Genomic DNA, 21,925 nt, shown 5'->3' with positions numbered 1-21,925 from the left:
TATAGTCTGGTCTCTTTACTGATTATAGTCTGGTCTCCTCTCTACTGATAATAGTCTGGTCTCTTTACTGATTATAGTCTGGTCTCTTTACTGATTATAGTCTGGTCTCTTTACTGATTATAGTCTGATCTCTTTACTGATTATAGTCTGGTCTCTTTACTGATTATAGTCTGGTCTCCTCTCTACTGATAATAGTCTGGTCTCTTTACTGATTATAGTCTGGTCTCTTTACTGATTATAGTCTGGTCTCCTCTTTACTGATAATAGTCTGGTCTCTTTTACTGATAATAGTCTGGTCTCTTTACTTATAATAGTCTGGTCTCTTTACTGATAATAGTCTGGTCTCTCTCTACTGATTATAGTCTGGTCTCTTTACTGATAATAGTCTGGTCTCTTTACTGATTATAGTCTGGTCTCTTTACTGATTATAGTCTGGTCTCTTTACTGATTATAGTCTGGTCTCTTTACTGATTATAGTCTGGTCTCTTTACTGATTATAGTCTGGTCTCTTTACTGATTATAGTCTGGTCTCTTTACTGATTATAGTCTGGTCTCTTTACTGATTATAGTCTGGTCTCTTTACTGATTATAGTCTGGTCTCTTTACTGATTATAGTCTGGTCTCTTTACTGATTATAGTCTGATCTCTTTACTGATTATAGTCTGGTCTCTTTACTGATTATAGTCTGGTCTCCTCTACTGATAATAGTCTGGTCTCTTTACTGATTATAGTCTGGTCTCTTTACTGATTATAGTCTGGTCTCTTTACTGATTATAGTCTGGTCTCCTCTTTACTGATAATAGTCTGGTCTCTTTACTGATAATAGTCTGGTCTCTTTACTGATAATAGTCTGGTCTCTTTACTGATTATAGTCTGGTCTCTTTACTGATAATAGTCTGGTCTCTTTACTGATTATAGTCTGGTCTCTTTACTGATTATAGTCTGGTCTCTTTACTGATTATAGTCTGGTCTCTTTTACTGATTATAGTCTGGTCTCTCTTACTGATAATAGTCTGGTCTCTTTACTGATTATAGTCTGGTCTCTTTACTGATTATAGTCTGGTCTCTTTACTGATAATCTGGTCTCCTCTTTAGTCTGGTCTCTTTACTGATTATAGTCTGATCTCTTTACTGATTATAGTCTGGTCTCCTCTCTACTGATAATAGTCTGGTCTCTTTACTGATTATAGTCTGGTCTCTTTACTGATTATAGTCTGGTCTCTTTACTGATTATAGTCTGGTCTCTTTACTGATTATAGTCTGGTCTCCTCTCTACTGATAATAGTCTGGTCTCTTTATTGATTATAGTCTGGTCTCTTTACTGATTATAGTCTGGTCTCTTTACTGATTATAGTCTGGTCTCTTTACTGATTATAGTCTGGTCTACTCTCTACTGATTATAGTCTGGTCTCTTTACTGATTATAGTCTGGTCTACTCTTTACTGATTATAGTCTGGTCTCTTTACTGATTATAGTCTGGTCTCTTTACTGATTATAGTCTGGTCTACTCTTTACTGATTATAGTCTGGTCTCTTTACTGATAATAGTCTGGTCTCTTTACTGATTATAGTCTGGTCTACTCTTTACTGATTATAGTCTGGTCTCTTTACTGATTATAGTCTGGTCTCTGATTATAGTCTGGTCTCTTTACTTTACTGATTATAGTCTGGTCTCTTTACTGATTATAGTCTGGTCTCTTTACTGATTATAGTCTGGTCTCCTCTACTGATTATAGTCTGGTCTCTTTACTGATTATAGTCTGGTCTCTTTACTGATTATAGTCTGGTCTCTTTACTGATTATAGTCTGGTCTCTTTACTGATTATAGTCTGGTCTCTTTACTGATTATAGTCTGGTCTCCTCTTACTGATTATAGTCTGGTCTCTTTACTGATTATAGTCTGGTCTCCTCTCTACTGATTATAGTCTGGTCTCTTTATTGATTATAGTCTGGTCTCTTTACTGATTATAGTCTGGTCTCTTTACTGATTATAGTCTGATTATAGTCTGGTCTACTCTCTACTGATTATAGTCTGGTCTCTTTACTGATTATAGTCTGGTCTCTCTTTACTGATTATAGTCTGGTCTCTTTACTGATTATAGTCTGGTCTCTTTACTGATTATAGTCTGGTCTACTCTTTACTGATTATAGTCTGGTCTCTTTACTGATAATAGTCTGGTCTCTTTACTGATTATAGTCTGGTCTACTCTTTACTGATTATAGTCTGGTCTCTTTACTGATTATAGTTTGGTCTCTCTACTGATAATAGTCTGGTCCCCTCTTTACTGATAATAGTCTGGTCTCTTTACTGATTATAGTCTGGTCTCCTCTTTACTGATAATAGTCTGGTCTCTTTACTGATTATAGTCTGGTCTCCTCTTTACTGATAATAGTCTGGTCTCCTCTTTACTGATAATAGTCTGGTCTCCTCTTTACTGATAATAGTCTGGTCTCCTCTTTACTGATAATAGTCTGGTCTCTTTACTGATTATAGTCTGGTCTCTTTACTGATTATAGTCTGGTCCCCTCTTTACTGATAATAGTCTGGTCTCTTTACTGATAATAGTCTGGTCTCTCTTTACTGATAATAGTCTGGTCTCCTCTTTACTGATAATAGTCTGGTCTCCTCTTTACTGATAATAGTCTGGTCTCCTCTTTACTGATAATAGTCTGGTCTCTTTACTGATTATAGTCTGGTCTCTTTACTGATTATAGTCTGGTTTCTTACTGATTATAGTCCTCTTTACTGATAATAGTCTGGTCTCTTTACTGATAATAGTCTGGTCTCCTCTTTACTGATAATAGTCTGGTCTCTTTACTGATTATAGTCCGGTCTCTTTACTGATAATATTCTGGTCGCCTCTTTACTGATTATAGTCTGGTCTCTTTACTGATTATAGTCTGGTCTCCTCTTTACTGATAATAGTCTGGTCTCCTCTTTACTGATAATAGTCTGGTCTCCTCTTTACTGATAATAGTCTGGTCTCTTTACTGATAATAGTCTGGTCTCTTTACTGATAATAGTCTGGTCTACTCTCTACTGATTATAGTCTGGTCTCTTTACTGATAATAGTCTGGTCTCTTTACTGATTATAGTCTGGTCTCTTTACTGATTATAGTCTGGTCTCTTTACTGATTATAGTCTGGTCTCTTTACTGATTATAGTCTGGTCTCCTCTCTACTGATAATAGTCTGGTCTCTTTACTGATTATAGTCTGGTCTCTTTACTGATTATAGTCTGGTCTCTTTACTGATTATAGTCTGATCTCTTTACTGATTATAGTCTGGTCTCTTTACTGATTATAGTCTGGTCTCCTCTTACTGATAATAGTCTGGTCTCCTTTTACTGATAATAGTCTGGTCTCTTTACTGATTATAGTCTGGTCTCTTTACTGATTATAGTCTGGTCTCCTCTTTACTGATAATAGTCTGGTCTCCTCTTTACTGATAATAGTCTGGTCTCCTCTTTACTGATAATAGTCTGGTCTCCTCTTTACTGATAATAGTCTGGTCTCTTTACTGATAATAGTCTGGTCTCTTTACTGATAATAGTCTGGTCTACTCTCTACTGATTATAGTCTGGTCTCTTTACTGATAATAGTCTGGTCTCTTTACTGATTATAGTCTGGTCTCTTTACTGATTATAGTCTGGTCTCTTTACTGATTATAGTCTGGTCTGGTCTCTTTACTGATTATAGTCTGGTCTCCTCTCTACTGATAATAGTCTGGTCTCTTTACTGATTATAGTCTGGTCTCTTTACTGATTATAGTCTGGTCTCTTTACTGATTATAGTCTGATCTCTTTACTGATTATAGTCTGGTCTCTTTACTGATTATAGTCTGGTCTCCTCTCTACTGATAATAGTCTGGTCTCTTTACTGATTATAGTCTGGTCTCTTTACTGATTATAGTCTGGTCTCCTCTTTACTGATAATAGTCTGGTCTCCTTTTACTGATAATAGTCTGGTCTCTTTACTTATAATAGTCTGGTCTCTTTACTGATAATAGTCTGGTCTACTCTCTACTGATTATAGTCTGGTCTCTTTACTGATAATAGTCTGGTCTCTTTACTGATTATAGTCTGGTCTCTTTACTGATTATAGTCTGGTCTCTTTACTGATTATAGTCTGGTCTCTTTACTGATTATAGTCTGGTCTCTTTACTGATTATAGTCTGGTCTCTTTACTGATTATAGTCTGGTCTCTTTACTGATTATAGTCTGGTCTCTTTACTGATTATAGTCTGGTCTCTTTACTGATTATAGTCTGGTCTCTTTACTGATTATAGTCTGGTCTCTTTACTGATTATAGTCTGATCTCTTTACTGATTATAGTCTGGTCTCTTTACTGATTATAGTCTGGTCTCCTCTCTACTGATAATAGTCTGGTCTCTTTACTGATTATAGTCTGGTCTCTTTACTGATTATAGTCTGGTCTCCTCTTTACTGATAATAGTCTGGTCTCCTCTTTACTGATAATAGTCTGGTCTCTTTACTGATAATAGTCTGGTCTCTTTACTGATAATAGTCTGGTCTACTCTCTACTGATTATAGTCTGGTCTCTTTACTGATAATAGTCTGGTCTCTTTACTGATTATAGTCTGGTCTCTTTACTGATTATAGTCTGGTCTCTTTACTGATTATAGTCTGGTCTCTTTACTTATTATAGTCTGGTCTCCTCTCTACTGATAATAGTCTGGTCTCTTTACTGATTATAGTCTGGTCTCTTTACTGATTATAGTCTGGTCTCCTCTCTACTGATAATAGTCTGGTCTCTTTACTGATTATAGTCTGATCTCTTTACTGATTATAGTCTGGTCTCCTCTCTACTGATAATAGTCTGGTCTCTTTACTGATTATAGTCTGGTCTCTTTACTGATTATAGTCTGGTCTCTTTACTGATTATAGTCTGGTCTCTTTACTGATTATAGTCTGGTCTCCTCTCTACTGATAATAGTCTGGTCTCTTTATTGATTATAGTCTGGTCTCTTTACTGATTATAGTCTGGTCTCTTTACTGATTATAGTCTGGTCTACTCTCTACTGATTATAGTCTGGTCTCTTTACTGATTATAGTCTGGTCTACTCTTTACTGATTATAGTCTGGTCTCTTTACTGATTATAGTCTGGTCTCTTTACTGATTATAGTCTGGTCTACTCTTTACTGATTATAGTCTGGTCTCTTTACTGATAATAGTCTGGTCTCTTTACTGATTATAGTCTGGTCTACTCTTTACTGATTATAGTCTGGTCTCTTTACTGATTATAGTCTGGTCTCCTCTCTACTGATTATAGTCTGGTCTCTTTACTGATTATAGTCTGGTCTCTTTACTGATTATAGTCTGGTCTCTTTACTGATTATAGTCTGGTCTCTTTACTGATTATAGTCTGGTCTCCTCTCTACTGATTATAGTCTGGTCTCTTTACTGATTATAGTCTGATCTCTTTACTGATTATAGTCTGGTCTCTTTACTGATTATAGTCTGGTCTCCTCTCTACTGATTATAGTCTGGTCTCTTTACTGATTATAGTCTGGTCTCCTCTCTACTGATAATAGTCTGGTCTCTTTATTGATTATAGTCTGGTCTCTTTACTGATTATAGTCTGGTCTCTTTACTGATTATAGTCTGGTCTCTTTACTGATTATAGTCTGGTCTACTCTCTACTGATTATAGTCTGGTCTCTTTACTGATTATAGTCTGGTCTACTCTTTACTGATTATAGTCTGGTCTCTTTACTGATTATAGTCTGGTCTCTTTACTGATTATAGTCTGGTCTACTCTTTACTGATTATAGTCTGGTCTCTTTACTGATAATAGTCTGGTCTCTTTACTGATTATAGTCTGGTCTACTCTTTACTGATTATAGTCTGGTCTCTTTACTGATTATAGTCTGGTCTCCTCTCTACTGATTATAGTCTGGTCTCTTTACTGATTATAGTCTGGTCTCTTTACTGATTATAGTCTGGTCTCTTTACTGATTATAGTCTGGTCTCTTTACTGATTATAGTCTGGTCTCCTCTCTACTGATTATAGTCTGGTCTCTTTACTGATTATAGTCTGATCTCTTTACTGATTATAGTCTGGTCTCTTTACTGATTATAGTCTGGTCTCCTCTCTACTGATTATAGTCTGGTCTCTTTACTGATTATAGTCTGGTCTACTCTCTACTGATTATAGTCTGATCTCTTTACTGATTATAGTCTGGTCTCTTTACTGATTATAGTCTGGTCTCTTTACTGATTATAGTCTGGTCTCTTTACTGATTATAGTCTGGTCTCTTTACTGATTATAGTCTGGTCTCCTCTCTACTGATAATAGTCTGGTCTCTTTACTGATTATAGTCTGGTCTCTTTACTGATTATAGTCTGGTCTCCTCTCTACTGATAATAGTCTGGTCTCTTTACTGATTATAGTCTGATCTCTTTACTGATTATAGTCTGGTCTCCTCTCTACTGATAATAGTCTGGTCTCTTTACTGATTATAGTCTGGTCTCTTTACTGATTATAGTCTGGTCTCTTTACTGATTATAGTCTGGTCTCTTTACTGATTATAGTCTGGTCTCCTCTCTACTGATAATAGTCTGGTCTCTTTATTGATTATAGTCTGGTCTCTTTACTGATTATAGTCTGGTCTCTTTACTGATTATAGTCTGGTCTCTTTACTGATTATAGTCTGGTCTCTTTACTGATTATAGTCTGGTCTACTCTCTACTGATTATAGTCTGGTCTCTTTACTGATTATAGTCTGGTCTACTCTTTACTGATTATAGTCTGGTCTCTTTACTGATTATAGTCTGGTCTCTTTACTGATTATAGTCTGGTCTACTCTTTACTGATTATAGTCTGGTCTCTTTACTGATAATAGTCTGGTCTCTTTACTGATTATAGTCTGGTCTACTTTTACTGATTATAGTCTGGTCTCTTTACTGATTATAGTCTGGTCTCCTCTACTGATTATAGTCTGGTCTCTTTACTGATTATAGTCTGGTCTCTTTACTGATTATAGTCTGGTCTCTTTACTGATTATAGTCTGGTCTCTTTACTGATTATAGTCTGGTCTCCTCTCTACTGATTATAGTCTGGTCTCTTTACTGATTATAGTCTGGTCTCCTCTTTACTGATTATAGTCTGATCTCTTTACTGATTATAGTCTGGTCTCTTTACTGATTATAGTCTGGTCTCCTCTCTACTGATTATAGTCTGGTCTCTTTACTGATTATAGTCTGGTCTCCTCTCTACTGATTATAGTCTGGTCTCTTTACTGATTATAGTCTGGTCTCTTTACTGATTATAGTCTGATCTCTTTACTGATTATAGTCTGGTCTCTTTACTGATTATAGTCTGATCTCTTTACTGATTATAGTCTGGTCTCTTTACTGATTATAGTCTGATCTCTTTACTGATAATAGTCTGGTCTCTTTACTGATTATAGTCTGATCTCTTTACTGATAATAGTCTGATCTCTTTACTGATAATAGTCTGGTCTCTTTACTGATAATAGTCTGGTCTCTTTACTGATTATAGTCTGATCTCTTTACTGATTATAGTCTGGTCTCTTTACTGATTATAGTCTGATCTCTTTACTGATTATAGTCTGGTCTCTTTACTGATTATAGTCTGGTCTCTTTACTGATTATAGTCTGGTCTCCTCTCTACTGATTATAGTCTGGTCTCTTTACTGATAATAGTCTGGTCTCTTTACTGATAATAGTCTGGTCTCTTTACTGATAATAGTCTGGTCTCTTTACTGATTATAGTCTGATCTCTTTACTGATTATAGTCTGGTCTCTTTACTGATTATAGTCTGGTCTCTTTACTGATTATAGTCTGGTCTCCTCTCTACTGATTATAGTCTGGTCTCTTTACTGATTATAGTCTGATCTCTTTACTGATTATAGTCTGGTCTCTTTACTGATTATAGTCTGGTCTCTGGTCTACTCTCTACTGATTATAGTCTGGTCTCTTTACTGATTATAGTCTGGTCTCTTTACTGATTATAGTCTGGTCTCTTTACTGATTATAGTCTGGTCTCTGGGCTACTCTCTACTGATAATAGTTTGGTCTCTGGTCTCCTCTCTACTGATAATAGTTTGGTCTCTGGTCTACTCTCTACTGATAATAGTTTGGTCTCTGGTCTCCTCTCTACTGATAATAGTTTGGTCTCTGGTCTCCTCTCTACTGATAATAGTTTGGTCTCTGGTCTCCTCTCTACTGATAATAGTTTGGTCTCTGGTCTCCTCTCTACTGATAATAGTCTTGGTCTCTGATAATAGTCTCCTCTCTACTGATAATAGTTTGGTCTCTGGTCTCCTCTCTACTGATAATAGTCTGGTCTCTGGTCTCCTCTCTACTGATAATAGTTTGGTCTCTGGTCTCCTCTCTACTGATTATAGTTTGGTCTCTGGTCTCCTCTCTACTGATAATAGTTTGGTCTCTGGTCTCCTCTCTACTGATAATAGTTTGGTCTCTGGTCTACTCTCTACTGATAATAGTTTGATCTCTGGTCTCCTCTCTACTGATAATAGTCTGGTCTCTGGTCTCCTCTCTACTGATAATAGTTTGGTCTCTGGTCTCCTCTCTACTGATAATAGTCTGGTCTCTGGTCTCCTCTCTACTGATAATAGTCTGGTCTCTGGTCTCCTCTCTACTGATAATAGTTTGGTCTCTGGTCTCCTCTCTACTGATAATAGTCTGGTCTCTGGTCTCCTCTCTACTGATAATAGTCTGGTCTCTGGTCTCCTCTCTACTGATAATAGTCTGGTCTCTTTACTGATTATAGTCTGATCTCTTTACTGATTATAGTCTGGTCTCCTCTCTACTGATAATAGTCTGGTCTCTTTACTGATAATAGTCTGGTCTCTTTACTGATTATAGTCTGGTCTCTTTACTGATTATAGTCTGGTCTCTTTACTGATTATAGTCTGGTCTCTTTACTGATTATAGTCTGGTCTCTTCTACTGATAATAGTCTGGTCTCTTTACTGATTATAGTCTGGTCTCTTTACTGATTATAGTCTGGTCTCTTTACTGATTATAGTCTGGTCTCTTTACTGATTATAGTCTGGTCTCTGGTCTTTACTGATTATAGTCTGGTCTCTCTCTACTGATTATAGTCTGGTCTCTTTACTGATTATAGTCTGGTCTCTGATTATAGTCTGGTCTCTTTACTGATTATAGTCTGGTCTCTTTACTGATTATAGTCTGGTCTACTCTTTACTGATTATAGTCTGGTCTCTTTACTGATAATAGTCTGGTCTCTTTACTGATTATAGTCTGGTCTCTCTTTACTGATTATAGTCTGGTCTCTTTACTGATTATAGTCTGGTCTCTCTCTACTGATTATAGTCTGGTCTCTTTACTGATTATAGTCTGGTCTCTTTACTGATTATAGTCTGGTCTCTTTACTGATTATAGTCTGGTCTCTTTACTGATTATAGTCTGGTCTCCTCTCTACTGATTATAGTCTGGTCTCTTTACTGATTATAGTCTGGTCTCCTCTTTACTGATTATAGTCTGATCTCTTTACTGATTATAGTCTGGTCTCTTTACTGATTATAGTCTGGTCTCTCTCTACTGATTATAGTCTGGTCTCTTTACTGATTATAGTCTGGTCTCTCTCTACTGATTATAGTCTGGTCTCTTTACTGATTATAGTCTGGTCTCTTTACTGATTATAGTCTGGTCTCTTTACTGATTATAGTCTGGTCTCTTTACTGATTATAGTCTGGTCTCTTTACTGATTATAGTCTGGTCTCTTTACTGATTATAGTCTGGTCTCTTTACTGATAATAGTCTGGTCTCTTTACTGATTATAGTCTGATCTCTTTACTGATAATAGTCTCTGATCTCTTTACTGATAATAGTCTGGTCTCTTTACTGGTCTCCTCTTTACTGATTATAGTCTGGTCTCTTTACTGATTATAGTCTGGTCTCTTCTGATTATAGTCTGACTGATTATAGTCTGGTCTCTGGTCTCTTTACTGATTATAGTCTGGTCTCTCTCTACTGATTATAGTCTGGTCTCTGGTCTCTCTCTCTACTGATAATAGTCTGGTCTCTTTACTGATAATAGTCTCTGGTCTCTTCTACTGATAATAGTCTGGTCTCTGGTCTCTCTCTACTGATAATAGTCTGGTCTCTTTACTGATTATCTCTGTCTCCTCTCTACTGATACTGATTATAGTCTGGTCTCTTTACTGATCTCCTCTCTACTGATAATAGTCTGGTCTCTCTACTGATTATAGTCTGGTCTCTTTACTGATAATAGTCTGATCTGGTCTCTTTACTGATTATAGTCTGGTCTCTTTACTGATAATAGTCTGGTCTCTGGTCTGGTCTCCTCTCTACTGATAATAGTCTGGTCTCTTTACTGATTATGATAATAGTCTGGTCTCCTCTCTACTGATAATAGTCTGGTCTCTTCTACTGATTATAGTCTCTGGTCTCTACTGATAATAGTTTGGTCTACTGATAATAGTTTGGTCTCTGGTCTCCTCTCTACTGATAATAGTTTGGTCTGGTCTCTCTCTACTGATAATAGTTTGGTCTCTGGTCTCTCTCTACTGATAATAGTTTGGTCTCTGGTCTCCTCTCTACTGATAATAGTCTGGTCTCTGGTCTCCTCTCTACTGATAATAGTTTGGTCTCTGGTCTCCTCTCTACTGATAATAGTCTGGTCTCTGGTCTCCTCTCTACTGATAATAGTCTGGTCTCTGGTCTCCTCTCTACTGATAATAGTCTGGTCTCTGGTCTCCTCTCTACTGATAATAGTCTGGTCTCTGGATAATAGTCTGGTCTCTGGTCTCTACTGATAATAGTTTGGTCTCTGGTCTCCTCTCTACTGATAATAGTCTGGTCTCTGGTCTCCTCTCTACTGATAATAGTCTGGTCTCTGGTCTCTGATAATAGTCTGGTCTCTGGTCTCCTCTCTACTGATAATAGTCTGGTCTCTGGTCTGGTCTCTCTCTACTGATAATAGTCTGGTCTCTGGTCTCCTCTCTACTGATAATAGTCTGGTCTCTGGTCTCCTCTCTACTGATAATAGTCTGGTCTCTGGTCTCCTCTCTACTGATAATAGTCTGGTCTCTGGTCTCCTCTCTACTGATAATAGTCTGGTCTCTGATAATAGTCTGGTCTCTGGTCTCTCTACTGATAATAGTCTGGTCTCTGGTCTCCTCTCTCTACTGATAATAGTCTGGTCTCTGGTCTCCTCTCTACTGATAATAGTCTGGTCTCTGGTCTCCTCTCTACTGATAATAGTCTGGTCTCTGGTCTCCTCTCTACTGATAATAGTCTGGTCTCTGGTCTCCTCTCTACTGATAATAGTCTGGTCTCTGGTCTCCTCTCTACTGATAATAGTCTGGTCTCTGGTCTCCTCTCTACTGATAATAGTCTGGTCTCTGGTCTCCTCTCTACTGATAATAGTCTGGTCTCTGGTCTCCTCTCTACTGATAATAGTCTGGTCTCTGATCTCTCTCTGATAATACTGATAATAGTCTGGTCTCTGGTCTCCTCTCTCTACTGATAATAGTCTGATAATAGTCTGGTCTCTGGTCTCCTCTCTACTGATAATAGTCTGATAATAGTCTGGTCTCTGGTCTCCTCTACTGATAATAGTCTGGTCTCTGGTCTCCTCTCTACTGATAATAGTCTGGTCTCTGGTCTCCTCTCTACTGATAATAGTCTGGTCTCCTCTCTACTGATAATAGTCTGGTCTCTGGTCTCCTCTCTACTGATAATAGTCTGGTCTCTGGTCTCCTCTCTACTGATAATAGTCTGGTCTCTGGTCTCCTCTCTACTGATAATAGTCTGGTCTCCTCTCTACTGATAATAGTCTGGTCTCTGGTCTCCTCTCTACTGATAATAGTCTGGTCTCTGGTCTCCTCTCTACTGATAATAGTCTGGTCTCTGGTCTCCTCTCTACTGATAATAGTCTGGTCTCTGGTCTCCTCTCTACTGATAATAGTCTGATAATAGTCTCTGGTCTCCTCTCTACTGATAATAGTCTGGTCTCTGTCTCCTCTCTACTGATAATAGTCTGGTCTGGTCTCCTCTCTACTGATAATAGTCTGGTCTCTGGTCTCCTCTACTGATAATAGTCTGGTCTCTGGTCTGATAATAGTCTGGTCTCTGGTCTCCTCTCTACTGATAATAGTCTGGTCTCTGGTCTCCTCTCTACTGATAATAGTCTGGTCTCTGGTCTCCTCTCTACTGATAATAGTCTGGTCTCTGATAATAGTCTGGGTCTCCTCTCTACTGATAATAGTCTGGTCTCTGGTCTCCTCTCTACTGATAATAGTCTGGTCTCTGGTCTCCTCTCTACTGATAATAGTCTGGTCTCTGGTCTCTGGTCTCCTCTCTACTGATAATAGTCTGGTCTCTGGTCTCCTCTACTGATAATAGTCTGGTCTCTGGTCTCCTCTCTACTGATAATAGTCTGGTCTCTGGTCTCCTCTCTACTGATAATAGTCTGGTCTCTGGTCTCCTCTCTACTGATAATAGTCTGGTCTCTGGTCTCCTCTCTACTGATAATAGTCTGGTCTCTGGTCTCCTCTACTGATAATAGTCTGGTCTCTGGTCTCCTCTCTACTGATAATAGTCTGGTCTCTGGTCTCCTCTCTACTGATAATAGTCTGGTCTCTGGTCTCCTCTCTACTGATAATAGTCTGGTCTCTGGTCTCCTCTCTACTGATAATAGTCTGGTTCTGGTCTCCTCTACTGATAATAGTCTGGTCTCTGGTCTCTCTACTGATAATAGTCTGATAATAGTCTGGTCTCTGGTCTCTCTCTACTGATAATAGTCTGGTCTCTGGTCTCCTCTCTACTGATAATAGTCTGGTCTCTGGTCTCCTCTCTACTGATAATAGTCTGGTCTCTGGTCTCCTCTCTCTCTACTGATAATAGTCTGGTCTCTGGTCTCCTCTCTACTGATAATAGTCTGGTCTCTGGTCTCCTCTCTACTGATAATAGTCTGGTCTCTGGTCTCCTCTCTACTGATAATAGTCTGGTCTCTGGTCTCCTCTCTACTGATAATAGTCTGGTCTCTGGTCTCTCTCTCTACTGATAATAGTCTGGTCTCTGGTCTCCTCTGATAATAGTCTGGTCTCTGGTCTCCTCTACTGATAATAGTCTGGTCTCTGGTCTCCTCTCTACTGATAATAGTCTGGTCTCTGGTCTCCTCTCTACTGATAATAGTCTGGTCTCTGGTCTCCTCTCTACTGATAATAGTCTGGTCTCTGGTCTCCTCTCTACTGATAATAGTCTGGTCTCTGGTCTCTCTCTCTACTGATAATAGTCTGGTCTCTGGTCTCCTCTCTACTGATAATAGTCTGGTCTCTGGTCTCCTCTCTACTGATAATAGTCTGGTCTCTGGTCTCCTCTCTACTGATAATAGTCTGGTCTCTGGTCTCCTCTCTACTGATAATAGTCTGGTCTCTGGTCTCCTCTCTACTGATAATAGTCTGGTCTCTGGTCTCCTCTCTACTGATAATAGTCTGGTCTCTGGTCTCCTCTCTACTGATAATAGTCTGGTCTCTGGTCTCCTCTCTACTGATAATAGTCTGGTCTCTGGTCTCCTCTCTACTGATAATAGTCTGGTCTCTGGTCTCCTCTCTACTGATAATAGTCTGGTCTGGTCTCCTCTCTACTGGTCTCTGGTCTCTCTCTACTGATAATAGTCTGGTCTCTGGTCTCCTCTCTACTGATAATAGTCTGGTCTCTGGTCTCCTCTCTACTGATAATAGTCTGGTCTCTGGTCTCCTCTCTACTGATAATAGTCTGGTCTCTGGTCTCCTCTCTACTGATAATAGTCTGGTCTCTGGTCTCCTCTCTACTGATAATAGTCTGGTCTCTGGTCTCCTCTCTACTGATAATAGTCTGGTCTCTGGTCTCCTCTCTACTGATAATAGTCTGGTCTCTGGTCTCCTCTCTACTGATAATAGTCTGGTCTCTGGTCTCCTCTCTACTGATAATAGTCTGGTCTCTGGTCTCCTCTCTACTGATAATAGTCTGGTCTCTGGTCTCCTCTCTACTGATAATAGTCTGGTCTCTGGTCTCCTCTCTACTGATAATAGTCTGGTCTCTGGTCTCCTCTCTACTGATAATAGTCTGGTCTCCTCTCTGGTCTCTCTCTCTACTGATAATAGTCTGGTCTCTGGTCTCCTCTCTACTGATAATAGTCTGGTCTCTGGTCTCCTCTCTACTGATAATAGTCTGGTCTCTGGTCTCCTCTCTACTGATAATAGTCTGGTCTCTGGTCTCCTCTCTACTGATAATAGTCTGGTCTCTGGTCTCCTCTCTACTGATAATAGTCTGGTCTCTGGTCTCCTCTCTACTGATAATAGTCTGGTCTCTGGTCTCCTCTCTACTGATAATAGTCTGGTCTCTGGTCTCCTCTCTACTGATAATAGTCTGGTCTCTGGTCTCCTCTCTACTGATAATAGTCTGGTCTCTGGTCTCCTCTCTACTGATAATAGTCTGGTCTCTGGTCTCCTCTCTACTGATAATAGTCTGGTCTCTGGTCTCCTCTCTACTGATAATAGTCTGGTCTCTGGTCTCCTCTCTACTGATAATAGTCTGGTCTCTGGTCTCCTCTCTACTGATAATAGTCTGGTCTCTGGTCTCCTCTCTACTGATAATAGTCTGGTCTCTGGTCTCCTCTCTACTGATAATAGTCTGGTCTCTGGTCTCCTCTCTACTGATAATAGTCTGGTCTCTGGTCTCCTCTCTACTGATAATAGTCTGGTCTCTGGTCTCCTCTCTACTGATAATAGTCTGGTCTCTGGTCTCCTCTCTACTGATAATAGTCTGGTCTCTGATAATAGTCTGGTCTCTGGTCTCTCTACTGATAATAGTCTGGTCTCTGGTCTCCTCTCTACTGATAATAGTCTGGTCTCTGGTCTCCTCTCTACTGATAATAGTCTGGTCTCTGGTCTCCTCTCTACTGATAATAGTCTGGTCTCTGGTCTCCTCTCTACTGATAATAGTCTGGTCTCTGGTCTCCTCTCTACTGATAATAGTCTGGTCTCTGGTCTCCTCTCTACTGATAATAGTCTGGTCTCTGATAATAGTCTGGTCTCCTCTCTACTGATAATAATAGTCTGGTCTCTGGTCTCCTCTCTACTGATAATAGTCTGGTCTCTGGTCTCCTCTACTGATAATAGTCTGGTCTCTGATAATAGTCTGGTCTCTGGTCTCCTCTCTGACTGATAATAGTCTGGTCTCTGGTCTCCTCTCTACTGATAATAGTCTGGTCTCTGGTCTCCTCTCTACTGATAATAGTCTGGTCGCTGGTCTCCTCTCTACTGATAATAGTCTGGTCTCTGGTCTCCTCTCTACTGATAATAGTCTGGTCTCCTCTCTACTGATAATAGTCTGGTCTCCTCTCTACTGATAATAGTCTGGTCTCTGGTCTCCTCTCTACTGATAATAGTCTGGTCTCTGGTCTCCTCTCTACTGATAATAGTCTGGTCTCTGGTCTCCTCTCTACTGATAATAGTCTGGTCTCTGGTCTCCTCTCTACTGATAATAGTCTGGTCTCTGGTCTCCTCTACTGATAATAGTCTGACTAAATAGTCTGGTCTCTGGTCTCCTCTCTACTGATAATAGTCTGGTCTCTGGTCTCCTCTCTACTGATAATAGTCTGGTCTCTGGTCTCCTCTCTACTGATAATAGTCTGGTCTCTGGTCTCCTCTCTACTGATAATAGTCTGGTCTCTGGTCTCCTCTCTACTGATAATAGTCTGGTCTCTGGTCTCCTCTCTACTGATAATAGTCTGGTCTCTGGTCTCCTCTCTACTGATAATAGTCTGGTCTCTGGTCTCCTCTCTACTGATAATAGTCTGGTCTCTGGTCTCCTCTCTACTGATAATAGTCTGGTCTCTGGTCTCCTCTGATACTGATAATAGTCTGGTCTCTGGTCTCCTCTCTACTGATAATAGTCTGGTCTCTGGTCTCCTCTCTACTGATAATAGTCTGGTCTCTGGTCTCCTCTCTACTGATAATAGTCTGGTCTCTGGTCTCCTCTCTACTGATAATAGTCTGGTCTCTGGTCTCCTCTCTACTGATAATAGTCTGGTCTCTGGTCTCCTCTCTACTGATAATAGTCTGGTCTCTGGTCTCCTCTCTACTGATAATAGTCTGGTCTCTGGTCTCCTCTCTACTGATAATAGTCTGGTCTCTGGTCTCTCTCTCTACTGATAATAGTCTGGTCTCTGGTCTCCTCTCTACTGATAATAGTCTGGTCTCTGGTCTCCTCTCTACTGATAATAGTCTGGTCTCTGGTCTCCTCTCTACTGATAATAGTCTGGTCTCTGGTCTCCTCTCTACTGATAATAGTCTGGTCTCTGGTCTCCTCTCTACTGATAATAGTCTGGTCTCTGGTCTCCTCTCTACTGATAATAGTCTGGTCTCTCTGGTCTCCTCTCTACTGATAATAGTCTGGTCTCTGGTCTCCTCTCTACTGATAATAGTCTGGTCTCTGTCTCTGGTCTGGTCTCTGGTCTCCTCTACTGATAATAGTCTGGTCTCTGGTCTCCTCTCTACTGATAATAGTCTGGTCTCTGGTCTCTGGTCTCTACTGATAATAGTCTGGTCTCTGGTCTCCTCTCTACTGATAATAGTCTGGTCTCTGGTCTCCTCTCTACTGATAATAGTCTGGTCTCTGGTCTCCTCTCTACTGATAATAGTCTGGTCTCTGGTCTCCTCTCTACTGATAATAGTCTGGTCTCTGGTCTCTCTCTCTACTGATAATAGTCTGGTCTCTGGTCTCCTCTCTACTGATAATAGTCTGGTCTCTGGTCTCCTCTCTACTGATAATAGTCTGGTCTCTGGTCTCCTCTCTACTGATAATAGTCTGGTCTCTGGTCTCCTCTCTACTGATAATAGTCTGGTCTCTGGTCTCCTCTCTACTGATAATAGTCTGACTGATAATAGTCTGGTCTCTGGTCTCCTCTCTACTGATAATAGTCTGGTCTCTGGTCTCCTCTACTGATAATAGTCTGGTCTCTGGTCTCCTCTCTACTGATAATAGTCTGGTCTCTGGTCTGGTCTCTGGTCTCTCTACTGATAATAGTCTGGTCTCTGGTCTCCTCTCTACTGATAATAGTCTGGTCTCTGGTCTCCTCTCTACTGATAATAGTCTGGTCTCTGGTCTCCTCTCTACTGATAATAGTCTGGTCTCTGGTCTCCTCTCTACTGATAATAGTCTGGTCTCTGGTCTCCTCTCTACTGATAATAGTCTGGTCTCTGGTCTCCTCTCTACTGATAATAGTCTGGTCTCTGGTCTCCTCTCTGATAATAGTCTGGTCTCTGGTGATAATAGTCTGGTCTCTGGTCTCCTCTCTACTGATAATAGTCTGGTCTCTGGTCTCCTCTCTACTGATAATAGTCTGGTCTCTGGTCTCCTCTCTACTGATAATAGTCTGGTCTCTGGTCTCCTCTCTACTGATAATAGTCTGGTCTCTGGTCTCCTCTCTACTGATAATAGTCTGGTCTCTGGTCTCCTCTCTACTGATAATAGTCTGGTCTCTGGTCTCCTCTCTACTGATAATAGTCTGGTCTCTGGTCTCCTCTCTACTGATAATAGTCTGGTCTCTGGTCTCCTCTCTACTGATAATAGTCTGGTCTCTGGTCTCCTCTCTACTGATAATAGTCTGGTCTCTGGTCTCCTCTCTACTGATAATAGTCTGGTCTCTGGTCTCCTCTCTACTGATAATAGTCTGGTCTCTGGTCTCCTCTCTACTGATAATAGTCTGGTCTCTGGTCTCCTCTCTACTGATAATAGTCTGGTCTCCTCTCTACTGATAATAGTCTGGTCTCTGGTCTGATAATAGTCTGGTCCTGGTCTCTCTACTGATAATAGTCTGGTCTCTGGTCTCCTCTCTACTGATAATAGTCTGGTCTCTGGTCTCCTCTCTAGTCTGGTCTCTGGTCTCCTCTCTACTGATAATAGTCTGGTCTCTGGTCTCCTCTCTACTGATAATAGTCTGGTCTCTGGTCTCTGATAATAGTCTGGTCTCTGGTCTCCTCTCTACTGATAATAGTCTGGTCTCTGGTCTCCTCTCTACTGATAATAGTCTGGTCTCTGGTCTCCTCTCTACTGATAATAGTCTGGTCTCTGGTCTCCTCTCTACTGATAATAGTCTGGTCTCTGGTCTCCTCTCTACTGATAATAGTCTGGTCTCTGGTCTCCTCTCTACTGATAATAGTCTGGTCTCTGGTCTCCTCTCTCTCTCTCTCTACTGATAATAGTCTGGTCTCTGGTCTCCTCTCTACTGATAATAGTCTGGTCTCTGGTCTCTCTCTCTACTGATAATAGTCTGGTCTCTACTGATAATCTGGTCTCTCTCCTCTCTACTGATAATAGTCTGGTCTCTGATAATAGTCTGGTCTCTCTACTGATAATAGTCTGGTCTCTGGTCTCCTCTCTACTGATAATAGTCTGGTCTCTGATAATAGTCTGGTCTCTGGTCTCCTCTCTACTGATAATAGTCTGGTCTCTGGTCTCCTCTCTACTGATAATAGTCTGGTCTCTGGTCTCTCTCTACTGATAATAGTCTGGTCTCTGGTCTCCTCTCTACTGATAATAGTCTGGTCTCTGGTCTCCTCTCTACTGATAATAGTCTGGTCTCTGGTCTCCTCTCTACTGATAATAGTCTGGTCTCTGGTCTCCTCTCTACTGATAATAGTCTGGTCTCTGGTCTCCTCTCTACTGATAATAGTCTGGTCTCTGGTCTCCTCTCTACTGATAATAGTCTGGTCTCTGGTCTCCTCTCTACTGATAATAGTCTGGTCTCTGGTCTCCTCTCTACTGATAATAGTCTGGTCTCTGGTCTCCTCTACTGATAATAGTCTGGTCTCTGGTCTCCTCTCTACTGATAATAGTCTGGTCTCTGGATCTCCTCTCTACTGATAATAGTCTGGTCTCTGGTCTCCTCTCTACTGATAATAGTCTGGTCTGGTCTCTGATAATAGTCTGGTCTCCTCTACTGATAATAGTCTGGTCTCTGGTCTCCTCTCTACTGATAATAGTCTGGTCTCTGGTCTCCTCTCTACTGATAATAGTCTGGTCTCTGGTCTCCTCTCTACTGATAATAGTCTGGTCTCTGGTCTCCTCTCTACTGATAATAGTCTGGTCTCTGGTCTCCTCTCTACTGATAATAGTCTGGTCTCTGGTCTCCTCTCTACTGATAATAGTCTGGTCTCTGGTCTCCTCTCTACTGATAATAGTCTGGTCTCTGGTCTCCTCTCTACTGATAATAGTCTGGTCTCTGGTCTCCTCTCTACTGATAATAGTCTGGTCTCTGGTCTCCTCTCTACTGATAATAGTCTGTCTCTGGTCTCTGGTCTCCTCTCTACTGATAATAGTCTGGTCTCTGGTCTCCTCTCTACTGATAATAGTCTGGTCTCTGGTCTCCTCTCTACTGATAATAGTCTGGTCTCTGGTCTCCTCTCTACTGATATAATAGTCTGGTCTCTGGTCTCCTCTCTACTGATAATAGTCTGGTCTCTGGTCTCCTCTCTACTGATAATAGTCTGGTCTCTGGTCTCCTCTCTACTGATAATAGTCTGGTCTCTGGTCTCCTCTCTACTGATAATAGTCTGGTCTCTGGTCTCCTCTCTACTGATAATAGTCTGGTCTCTGGTCTCCTCTCTACTGATAATAGTCTGGTCTCTGGTCTCCTCTCTACTGATAATAGTCTGGTCTCTGGTCTCCTCTCTACTAATAGTCTGGTCTCTGGTCTCCTCTCTACTGATAATAGTCTGGTCTCTGGTCTCCTCTCTACTGATAATAGTCTGGTCTCTGGTCTCCTCTCTACTGATAATAGTCTGGTCTCTGGTCTCCTCTACTGATAATAGGTCTCCTCTCTACTGATAATAGTCTGGTCTCTGTCTCCTGATAATAGTCTGGTCTCTGGTCTCTCTCTACTGATAATAGTCTGGTCTCTGGTCTCCTCTCTACTGATAATAGTCTGGTCTCTGGTCTCCTCTCTACTGATAATAGTCTGGTCTCTGGTCTCCTCTCTACTGATAATAGTCTGGTCTCTGGTCTCCTCTCTACTGATAATAGTCTGGTCTCTGGTCTCCTCTACTGATAATAGTCTGGTCTACTGATAATAGTCTGGTCTCTGGTCTCCTCTCTACTGATAATAGTCTGGTCTCTGGTCTCCTCTCTACTGATAATAGTCTGGTCTCTGGTCTCCTCTCTACTGATAATAGTCTGGTCTCTGGTCTCCTCTCTACTGATAATAGTCTGGTCTCTGGTCTCCTCTCTACTGATAATAGTCTGGTCTCTGGTCTCCTCTCTACTGATAATAGTCTGGTCTCTGGATAATAGTCTGGTCTCTGGTCTCCTCTCTACTGATAATAGTCTGGTCTCTGGTCTCCTCTCTACTGATAATAGTCTGGTCTCTGGTCTCCTCTCTACTGATAATAGTCTGTCTCTGGTCTCCTCTACTGATAATAGTCTGGTCTCTGGTCTCCTCTCTACTGATAATAGTCTGGTCTCTGGTCTCCTCTCTACTGATAATAGTCTGGTCTCTGGTCTCCTCTCTACTGATAATAGTCTGGTCTCTGATAATAGTCTCTGGTCTCCTCTCTACTGATAATAGTCTGGTCTCTGGTCTCCTCTCTACTGATAATAGTCTGGTCTCTGGTCTCCTCTCTACTGATAATAGTCTGGTCTCTGGTCTCCTCTCTACTGATAATAGTCTGGTCTCTGGTCTCCTCTCTACTGATAATAGTCTGGTCTCTGGTCTCCTCTCTACTGATAATAGTCTGGTCTCTGATAATAGTCTGGTCCTGGTCTCCTCTACTGATAATAGTCTGGTCTCTGGTAATAGTCTGGTCCTGGTCTCTACTGATAATAGTCTGGTCTCTGGTCTCCTCTCTACTGATAATAGTCTGGTCTCTGGTCTCCTCTCTACTGATAATAGTCTGGTCTCTGGTCTCCTCTCTACTGATAATAGTCTGGTCTCTGGTCTCCTCTCTACTGATAATAGTCTGGTCTCTGGTCTCCTCTCTACTGATAATAGTCTGGTCTCTGGTCTCCTCTCTACTGATAATAGTCTGGTCTCCTCTCTACTGATAATAGTCTGGTCTCTGGTCTCCTCTCTACTGATAATAGTCTGGTCTCTGGTCTCCTCTCTACTGATAATAGTCTGGTCTCTGGTCTCCTCTCTACTGATAATAGTCTGGTCTCTGGTCTCTCTCTCTACTGATAATAGTCTGGTCTCTGGTCTCCTCTCTACTGATAATAGATAATAGTCTGGTCTCTGGTCTCCTCTCTACTGATAATAGTCTGGTCTCTGGTCTCCTCTCTACTGATAATAGTCTGGTCTCTGGTCTCCTCTCTACTGATAATAGTCTGGTCTCTGGTCTCCTCTCTACTGATAATAGTCTGGTCTCTGGTCTCCTCTCTACTGATAATAGTCTGGTCTCTGGTCTCCTCTCTACTGACTGATAATAGTCTGGTCTCTGGTCTCCTCTCTACTGATAATAGTCTGGTCTCTGGTCTCCTCTCTACTGATAATAGTCTGGTCTCTGGTCTCCTCTCTACTGATAATAGTCTGGTCTCTGGTCTCCTCTCTACTGATAATAGTCTGGTCTCTGGTCTCCTCTCTACTGATAATAGTCTGGTCTCTGGTCTCCTCTCTACTGATAATAGTCTGGTCTCCTCTCTACTGATAATAGTCTGGTCTCTGGTCTCCTCTCTACTGATAATAGTCTGGTCTCTGGTCTCCTCTCTACTGATAATAGTCTGGTCTCTGGTCTCCTCTCTACTGATAATAGTCTGGTCTCTGGTCTCCTCTCTACTGATAATAGTCTGGTCTCTGGTCTCCTCTCTACTGATAATAGTCTGGTCTCCTCTCTACTGATAATAGTCTGGTCTCTGGTCTCCTCTCTACTGATAATAGTCTGGTCTCTGGTCT

At 40.9% G+C, this 21,925-nt stretch overlaps 1 protein-coding gene across 2 annotated transcripts in view; it reads left to right on the top strand.

Annotated features, from left to right (window-relative positions):
- LOC123995702 (MAM domain-containing glycosylphosphatidylinositol anchor protein 2-like) overlaps positions 1-21,925 on the top strand; it is a 423,303-nt gene that overhangs the window by 364,642 nt on the left and 36,736 nt on the right. The gene's annotated exons all lie outside the window — the stretch shown is intronic.

Source organism: Oncorhynchus gorbuscha, linkage group LG14, assembly GCF_021184085.1.
Source record: "Oncorhynchus gorbuscha isolate QuinsamMale2020 ecotype Even-year linkage group LG14, OgorEven_v1.0, whole genome shotgun sequence".
Classification (NCBI taxonomy): Eukaryota; Metazoa; Chordata; class Actinopteri; order Salmoniformes; family Salmonidae; genus Oncorhynchus; species Oncorhynchus gorbuscha.
Note: the sequence above shows the minus strand (reverse complement) of the source record. Positions and strands in the feature narration are given on the sequence as shown.